Below are 10,417 nucleotides of genomic sequence, written 5' to 3'. Positions count from 1 at the left end.
TCACATTTCCCTGGTAGTCCATTAGAGCATCAGGCAGCACATACAGGATGACAGGAAGCCCAGTCTAACACTGCATTTCAGAGAACTGAGATGTTATTTTGGCTTCTTTTACCTAGAAAGCTGGTGCTCTGCAGGCTGACTGGTGTGCCTTGGGCAGCACCACAGCCTCTTCCAGGAAGAGCTGCACCAATCACCCAACTTGATTTTCTTCTAATATGTTCTTGGACTTCCACCTGATTTCAATGTCATGCACATGGGGTGACTTTAGTTCTACCTGTTACAAAAGCCCACTCCAATGGCAGTCATTAACAACTTTCTCCCATCTGGAAGTTTGACTTGTCCTGGATTTGCACCGGTGCCAAGCTGAGTGTAAAACACTGACAGATCAAGATCTCATCTTTTTAGAGGAAGATGTTATGTCAGCATGGTTAGCTGCAAAAGCTACCAACAGACAAAAAAACCCCAGTAACCTGATAAAAAATAAGGCTAAAATGTATTATTTCTGAAGTTCTAAGATATGCTTTGGCCATTTTTTGTAGGAATTGTAGGACAGTTTGGATTGGAAGGGACCTTAAAGCCCATCCAGTTCCAACCCCCTGCCATGGGCTGGGACACCTTCCACTAGACCAGGTTGCTCCAAGCCACATCCAACCCGGCCTTGAACACTGCCAGGGATGGGGCAGCCACAGCTTCCCTGGGCAACCTGTGCCAGGGCCTCATCACCCTCACAGGGAAGAGCTTCTGCCTAAGATCTCATCTTAATCTCCCCTCCATCAATTTAAAGCCATTCCCTCTTGTCCTGTCCCTACAGGCCCTTGTCAAAAGCCCCTCTCCAGATTTCTTGTCAGCCCCTTTAGGCACTGGAAGCTGCTTTAAGGTCTCCCTGGAGCCTTCTCTTTCCCAGGCTGAACAAGCCCAGCTCTCTCAGCCTGTCTCCATAGCAGAGGTGCTACAGCCCTTGGAGCATCTTCATGGCCTCCTCTGGACTTGCTGCAATAGTCCATGTCTTTCTTGTGCTGAGGTCCCTAGAGCTGGAAACAGTAAGCCTGTTTAAACCCTATTTCTAAACTCAGGTTCAGGTAGTGAGCTGGTTGCAGGTTGATACTTTCAACCAGGAAAAAAAAAAACCCATGCAAATGCTAGATTGCTGAGCTAAAACAATGAGCAGATGGCCTTTCTAAAGCAGGAGGGTAATGGAACTACAGCTTTACAGTAATTATTTTAAGTTCTGAAAGTGATACAAAAACCAGGAAGGCAAATCTTTGTGCAAATCAATGAATGCAACCTTGAAGGAAAACAAGAAATATAATGTGGACATTTCACAAAAGAGTGCTGTATTGTCTTCTTGATTCTTATTATCCATTGGTAGGATGCTTGGGTTGCTCGGAATGCAGATACCTGACTTGGGGTTGTGCAGAGCAGGACTTCTTTGGTCAGGCAAAGCGTTAGGCCCATGAGATCCAAGCAGACCTGTTGCAGAATCAGCTCAGAAATCTCCACATGCTCCTCAACAGCTGTGTTATTAAATCTGATACAAGTGTGATTGGATGCACCACATAGCTTCAGTGCATGTACTGCTTCTGGACTTGAGATGACACTTCATATTTTCCAGATAATTAAATGGTAGAGATTATGGTGTAGTGGCAATCAAACTCAGTATTTTGGAGCCAGTTTTGCAGCAGGAGAAGTCATAGCTCTATTACATATGTAGAAGTGGTATTTAGGGACATGGTTTAGTAGTGGACTTGGCAGTGCTGAATTACAGTTGGACTTGATCTTAAAGGTCTTTTTCAACCTAAATGATTCTGGGATTCTGTTTCTACTTTGTATTTTTCACTATTCATATCCTCAGCTTCTGTTACTTCTGATGGTGAAGAACTGATTGTTCTTACCACGCTCAATGAAAGACTTCTGGCTGCTTTCCTCTGTTGGTTGGTGATGGGAGTGAGGATGACTTCCTACTGATGTCAGGTACCTCTTCAGGACACTCATCACAGACACAACTGTATCAGCAAATCGCACTTCTTGCATCAGGAAGCCAATGTTCTGTCTCAGGAACTGCAGTCTGCATGTGGTGGGATTTGTAGTCCTTAGCCTTGCCCATGGCCCTAGCCGTAGACATGGCTGTAAACCACTTTGAGAGAGGTGCATCGGGACTCTGAAATACTGCTGTGAACACAGCCCACATGCCATCTGCATCAGGGCAGGGCAAAAGACAAGCTCCTGAAACGTGGGCCTTCCTCACCACATTTGGTTTGCTCAACGAATCCCAGACTACAGTGTAGGCATGAGTGACCAGCTCTGGTGCTGCCTTCAGAGCATCCCAGTCCAGTGCCCAGACTCAGCCCAGTGAGATTTTTGTAGGTCACAGTACCCTGGCAGTATCCCTTAAGGCTCCTTTGCCACTTCTTTCCAATAGATTCCCCTCCTGTGCTATGAGGTGAGAGGCTGGGGACGCTCTGGTGTCCTCAGTCCATCATGACTCCCAAAACTTTCACTACTGGCAGAGCTGCCAGGAAAAATAAACACAAAGCCAACAACAGAAGCCTTTCATTTTCCATCAGTTGTTCTACCTCAGCAGAAACAGAGAGGCATTTTCTGTCTCCCTATGGAGGGTATCTTCCTACTATGAGCAGCCTTAGAAGGCAGTTAGAGGCTCTTCTTGGCTTCATTTGTCATCCTTTCCTGGAGATACAGGCAAAAAAAAAAGAAGATGGTTCCCTTTGAAGGGAAGACTTTGTTTAATGCTGATAAGGGAGAGTTTATTAATTCAGCTTTGAACTTGGAAGCTATTTTACGAACTCCTGGGCTCCTCCCTTTGACTTGCATACATCTTAGCATATCTCCATTGTTCACAAAAGTCCCTATACCTTTCCCTGCCTCTTGAATGCACCAGGAGCTTCTAAAGACATTGTGCCATTGATAAGTGGTGTAACTACAAATAGGCCAATCCCTTTGTTACTTCACTCCTCTGAAGCAAAAATCTGAAGTTCCATCACGGGTGTGAATGAAGATCCAGCCCTCCTACCCCTCCTCAACTATGCCCAGTTATTCAGAAAAAGAAGTTTCAGGAGATGAACTGTCCTGGCAATCTGCTGCCTTGAACAGCTGGGTACCAGGATTCCCCAGCCCAAGGGTACATCATCAAATCCTACAGGACTCCCACTCCAAACCCATCTTTGACCTCTTTCCAGGAACTCTTCCCATAATGCCTATTTCAGGTGAAAATAGTTTTATCCCAAGAAGTTACAGAATTATTGTCCCTTTATTTCAGGAGAAAAAAAGTCTTACTACAGTCCATTTCCTGCTACAGCAGTGAACAGCAGTTGGAGATTAATTCTGGACACAGGGAGGCTGACCTTCTCCGTTTAGAAATTCAAGGGCAGAATGGTGACACAACCTGGGGCACAGGAGGAGACATGAGAAGAAATGCAAAAGGAAGAAGCAAAGAGAGCACGTGGAAGGTAATATTGCTGGGGACACAGCTGGCACACCCTCTTGGAAGGTGGCACTTTGTGCCCAAGGAGGTACCCCAGGTCTGTGGCATGTGGATAAGCTGCACCGGAGCAGGAACACCCCCAAAGGCACTGCAGCTTCCACACCAGAGCAGGAAAGGTACAAGAAGCAAGGAGCAGAAGAAGAAAAGAGTAGGAAGCAAGGAGTGGTAGACTAAAACTATTAAGCAGTGACCCCAAAGTCCTGCATTGCCCGTTGCCTCACCAAAGAGAGTGAGTGCAGTGTCTGGTGAAAAAATGGGGAGTTTGGATGAGCAGGGAGAAAAGCCTGCTGCAGGGGGAGATAAAGAATCTCCCTACATGTTTGTTGAAGTGCTTGTCTTCTAAACCAGTAATGAAAAGTTTGTTAGTTGACAAAAAGTTAAACAATCTGAAATTCCCTTAGTTGAGACTGTTTTGCGCATGACAACCTATTGACCTGCAAGATGTCTGCTCCCTCTTTAGGGATTTATCTTCCTTTCAGTCTGTGGCTGACACAACATCCTGTGATTTTGTCTGCTCTCAGTGTCCAGGTTTTTCACAAAAGTCATGAAATTAACTGCAACCTAAGAAAGGGGGATTGATTATTCCCATAAGGCAAGACAATAGACTAGCAAAACACGCTCCCAAGACTGTCCATCAGATGCTTTGGGATGCACCTTCTATCTCCTGAATGCTGTGGCATTCTGGGTTAATGTATAGAAGTTTCATTTTCTTCCCTCAAATAAGCCTTTCTAGCTGCTATCCTGGATTCATCCTTGAGCAGGACTTTGCTACTGCAGTTGTTCCATGTTTGTTTGAAATCATGACTCAGTCAGAGGTGCACCTAGTGATGGGACCAATCAATAAACCCCTGTGATCAAAGGAGACTTAGGGGTGGAGTGCAAGGGCTCATGAAGGAAGGAAGGAGGGGCAGCCTATTGCAAATAAACCTGAACTGATCTCAACACAAAGGGCACTGGAGGGCAGCCTTTGTTTTGGATCAACTGGCTGTATCAGCTGAGCGGATCAAATGGTTGTGTAAATGTTTGTCCCCAAGTTAATCAAAAGGGTTTGAATGCTTCCCTGAGTTAGCCAGACCAACAGGATGTATCCATAGCTCAGTCCCATAGAGAATATAAAATCTGGATGACAAGCAACAAGAGCTCTGAAGAGAGCGTGGGCCCCTTTGCAGGGATTAGGGATGGTAACGGCCATGACTGTGAATATTTAATGGAGACTGGTAGTGGGAATCACCTTCATGTTGTGACTCATTGGTATACTGCAATTGCTGTTTTCTGCTAGCTGTCATTTGAGCTTGCATTGTGGTTTCAGATCATTGCTGTACCACTCTGCTTTATTAAATCACATGTAACATCAAATATCTTCAAATAAGGGAATTTGTTATTAAACACTAAACCTTCCATGTGTGGAATATCTGTAAGATCCTATCAAGACAGCGTAGGGCTCTGACAGGCTATAAGTGAAAAAGGTGGCTTGGGAGTCCTGCGTCATTGAACTGGTATAACCATGTGATTCCTCATGAGAGACTTTACCTGATCTCCACAAGTTGTGGTCAATGGCTTGATGTCCAAGTGGAGAGCAGTGATGAATGGCGTTACTCAGGGGTTGGTGTTGGGACAGGCACTGTTCAACATCTTTTTTGGTGACATGACAGTGGGATTGGATGCACTTCAGCAACTTTGCTGATGACACCAAGCTGTGTGTCTGAATCTCTTGATGTTCAACACGACTAAGTTTAAAGTCCTGCAAGGTCCTTTCCAACCCTAACTATTCTATGATTCTATGATTTGGGTCAGAGCAATTGCAAGCATTACATGAACTTTAAGGTCCCTTACAACCCAAACTATTCCATGAGTCTATGCTTCTATAAATTTCACTCTGTTTAGTGTAATAGCCTAAATATCATTTAATAACCACATTTTCCTTCAGACAATCACAGCTGTCTTTGCTGAGTGCAAGTGCAGAACTAACTATGCAATGGAATGACTTTCAGTGTGCTTCCACAATCTGAAATGACCATGGAACGTGCTTTAACACTTGAGTGTGAGTTCATTTCTGATGATATAAAAGCTCAGAGCTGGTGATCTCACCTGTCATACAAGATGCACCAGCATCCTTGAAAACAGGGAGCTTTGAGAGCAGGTCTGGCATTTCACTCACACACAAAAGATTGTCATCTGCGATAAGAAACAATAAGATCACTTTGTTCTATTTCCACAAAAAGGATGTAAACTTCATTTCCCTTTCCTTGGGAAGTGATGCACTAAGCGCCAGGTGCAACTTTCTGCAGTCTGGAGTCTGGAACGTGTTAGCGGATGGGTCATTTCGTGCGGCTGGATTACAGGACCTGTCTTCTGGAGCTGCAGTTTTCCTGTTCGCCTTCACCATGCACAGAAAGAGGAAGGGCAGCCTCCAGATCCAGGCTCCAAAGGCCTCCCAGGGGTGTTGTTTCTCCTTTGTGGGGGAGGCTGATGCACTGCTTTTCTCTTTCAAACTTATCTGAGGGATAAAGCATGGAGCAATGTGACTAATCATTTTGGTCTTTAGTGGTCTGAAATCATTGCTGCACTGGGAACTGTGCTGACTGGCTGCTCATCTCATGACTCTGCATCTTCCAACGTCTCACCGCAGGGTTTTGCATGCTTTTTTGAGCAGAAAACATTCCAATGGACATCTAACCAAAAGGGCTGCAATGACTTCCTGATGAACATCCATGCCAGTGGCCTCCGTTCAGTGTATTCCATCTAGTGTTTTAAATTACTGCTAGGACTGAAGTACTCTTTTCCATTCTTACAAGTTTGATATTCCTTCACACACAAAATTCCTTGGAGGTGTTTGAGCCTAGTATCATTTCCTCAGTGAAGCTGTTATGCAAGCCTTTGGCTACCCACCATTTTCATCTTACAATATTTTGACTTTCAATATTTTGACAATAAAGACTTTCTGTCTTTACTGAAAGATGGAATCACCACTGATGAGCTGACAAGGATGCTCAAAATCTGTAAGACTGAATCTTCTGTCTTTTGGGACAATATTCTGATAAAATTCAACCTAAGTTTTCATCCAAGCTTTAGTCTGAATCTCACCTTGTCAAAGTATTGACTATTCCCCTAAACTGCCCACACCTTGGTCTGGTGTTTCCACATATGTTATGCGGATGTCTCTACTCTGTAGCATGGCCACCTCAAACTCTGTTCATATGTTAATTTGGCCTAATACCTTTCTCGATGTCTCCAGGTTTGAAAGAATGGTCCTCTGAAGACTCTGATGCTCTCTTCCAGCTGTGTGGTGTTTTTTGAGTGGTCTGCTTACATTCATAGCGTGAATTCAGATGGAGACAAGCACTCAGAGAGCTCACAGGAGAAAGAAAGTTTAATTCCTACTTTTTTCCTTCTTTTAATATCTCTTCTGATACTGAGGGAAAGCATTTCCAGAGTACATATGAGAATGGCATGGGAAGCAAATGGCTGCTATATGCCTGCACCAACATTGCTCAAGGATCAGCTTTTGATTGTGAGGATACCCACAATGTGAATAAGCATATAGGCAACACATTTTAAGGCAGAACAGCCACAAATAAGCAATATATCCTTCTTCTGGCATAGAACTTGGGATCAGGGGGACAAAGGACAAGTACATTCTTCCAGACAGAGTCTAAATCTGGGGATATTCATTGTGGAGGAGGTCTCAAATTACTCTAGTCTCAGTGGACAAGTCACTTGGAACACCTCAAACCTGCTGCTGCATTTCAGGATGTGATGTGGAGCTCGGCTGGTCATGGAGGGGACTAGGTCACCCCACCATGTAGTTGCAAGCCAAAAAATGTTAGCAAGGCACAGGAACAGTGTATGCCAAATAACATCAGTGCCATGGCTCCCCTGCTAACAGGCATTCAAGACTGAGTTAATAGGCTGAAGAACAGAAGTCACTAGAGAAAAATGTAGGGAAACAGAGTAGAAGAGCCACTGGGAGAAAAAGAATGAAATTCTTGAGTCTTTGCACAGCTGCAGTAGTACAGGGAAAAGTCCACAGGGTGTCATCGGAGCATCAAGGAACAGCAAAAAACCCCACACAACCGAAACCCAAAACCTGACAAAACAATCAAGCCTAAAATCCCTTTCTGGAAAGCAAGCACAGCTTTTGTCTTGGGAAGTCAATGCAACATATTTGTAGTGGCTGTAGGCACTCCTGTGCTGAAATACTTTAAATTCTACTCAGGAGTAAAAACCATTTAGCTCTTTTGCAACTTTTTATAACAAGTAAATCTCAAAGTACTTTACAAAGATGATAATAAGCTTTAGCATTGCTTTAGCAATAGGAAAATTGGGATTCAGAATAGCTTGCTCACCATGTCTCAAGAGCAAGGTCAGGAGAGGTGAGCTCTCCAGAGAGCCAGGAGTCCTGATGGTCCTTGTTTCCCCTGGCATGGGAGAACAGCAGAACCTTTACAACCACCATCCAGAGTGACAGGGTGGGACTGAAGGAGAAGCCAGGCTCAATAACTGCAAATGTTATTGGTTTTCTTGAATGAGACTCAGAGATAAACCATTTGGTAAACCTTGCTTTTAGCTCCCCTTGTATATTTTAACCACACCTTCAAGTGGTTTGGATCGTTTGGAGACAAGTCACTGTCTGGGTGCCTCATTCTTCACAGACAAGAGGAGAGCAGGAAGAAGAGGGACCAAGAGCTGTATAAATTTCCCCGGACACATCCTTCTATCCTTGGCATGGGAGGCAGAGGTGTGGCCATGTCACCCCCCAGACCTTCCCAGCACAAATGTCATTTTGATGACCCTGGCACCCAGTTACTTCGGACACAGAGTCCTAAATTTGCATCACTGACTGCATGCGTGTCATTCTAAGAGTGAATCTGGTCTGGAGACCAGTGTTACCAGAAGCTGCTCTGCAGCTGTCCAGTTACAGCAATCACTGTAAGTGGACAGTGTGGAGTAACCCAACGCATCTCTTGCAAAGTGCCCCACTCCAAACCCATGTCTTACACCACAGCAAGCAGCAATGGCTCTGCCATGACCCCTGCCCAGCAAGTCTGGGCCTACTCAAACCATCTTCTAACAGTTTGAAAGCAGAGCTGGATGCTCTTCAGGGAGTAATTACCATAGTTGTTGCATGCTGTGGACCTTGCCTTGGTAGCCATTTGCCTTCATCCCATCCCACTCACCCTCTGTTAAGAATCACACAAGCTTCTTGCTGGTTCTTCTGCAGCTCTTTCAACCCATGTCTTTGACATGGGTTTCCATTTCAAAGAGAATCTGAACACGCTGGGCTATGTCAGGCTTTATTAAGTTCTAAGTAGCTACTCTACATCTGTGAGCCTCTGATCTTCACCACAGCAACCAAGCCACTCAAGTGTCTATGGTGTATGTTACATCTTTGCTAGTTCAGCTGTATCTCTCTTGATGTTCAAGTTTGCACGGTGCTTGTGGCCCTTGGTCCCTTCACATGTATTTTTATACATTGTACCTGGACACGGCAGTCACGGAGGGCCAACAAGCCTCCACGGGCACTTTCCTTCAGAGGTGGGGTGTAGGTGTTTGTCATGTCTCAAATTTTCACTTGTGTTCATCATTGAAAAATGTAAATACTGGCATATAGAGCCATACCAAACCTTAGGCTTGTATTTTAGATTTATGACAGGAAAAGTTCTATGAACTGCAGTGAGGAAGGAACCAAAATTGCTATAGTGAATTTACCCTCAATTTTCTAGATTTCAGTAAAAAACAATCTTTTTTGAACTGTCAGAATATGGGACACAGCTCTTCAAATCATATAATGTGGTTCAATATGCTTGTAAAAACTGCAGGGTTCTGTGTAATCCCCTAGGACTACAAGGGACAGTTGTTCTAGGGAAGCAGAGAGGTCTTGGATCTGAGAACAGATTCTCCATTGAATGTTGGCATCAAAGAAATTGCAGCAGATAATTCATAGAAAGACAAAACAACCCCTAAGCTCAAGCAAACAAATCACAAAACAAACCCCAGCTAAGCTGGAAAACTCAGGCACGCCTGGGTATTTTCTGCATTGCAAATGTGATGAACTTGGATCATCGATATTCATGGTATGCAGCAGCTGAGGGCATCCAAGTGCCGCACAGACCTCGTGCCCTCTTGACATTGCCTGTGTGCGGGACAGGATAGAGGCAAAGATGGAGAAAATGTCCACATTCTCAAGCCAAACCAGCAGCTGCTCTCCTGGCTGATGCTCTGGAAAATCAAACACCCACAAGACAGTAACATCACCGGACACTGCAGAACTTGCAAGCAAAGAATGGTGTTGGTGACTGGAGCATTTTTACCTGCCTCAAGTCACCTTCTTGTCCCCTGGGCCATGCCACGTGTCTTGTCAAAGCTGACATTTCAGAATGGTTTGGCAGTTACACTCAGTGTGGAAAAATCCTTTGCCCTTCTCTGCACCCTTCAGGCACAATTTCTGAGCTCCTTCAGAGTAAGTAGAGCTCCTGACAGCATGGCAATGCTTCTGATTTGTCTTTATTCTCTCTGTGTTACCTAGAGACCTTGCTCTTCTGATCCTCACACAGGCTGCCCTGGGTGGCAGTGGAGAGATAAACTGAATAGGACAAATCCCAACTTTCTCCCTTCCTTACCATAGAATCATCACAGAATCATAGCAGGATGGAACTAGATGATCTTTAAGGTCCCTTCCCACCCAAACCATTCCATGGTTCTATGAAATAAGTGAGCATATTAAATGAAATAGCCTCAAAATCAACTCACCAATTTTACATGGGCCTCTCTGTGCTATTGGGGCTAATAAATTTCCTTTTAGAGAGATAGCAGGTGCTCATACCCAGCAAACCAAGCTTTTTCTCCTTAGACCTTATCTTAACAAAGCCTCCTGCAAATTACAGTTTCAATACAAACACTTTATCTTGCACAAAATGG

The sequence above is a fragment of the Psittacula echo genome, assembly GCF_963264785.1.
Source record: "Psittacula echo genome assembly, chromosome: 4".
Taxonomy (NCBI): Eukaryota; Metazoa; Chordata; class Aves; order Psittaciformes; family Psittacidae; genus Psittacula; species Psittacula echo.
Note: the sequence above shows the minus strand (reverse complement) of the source record.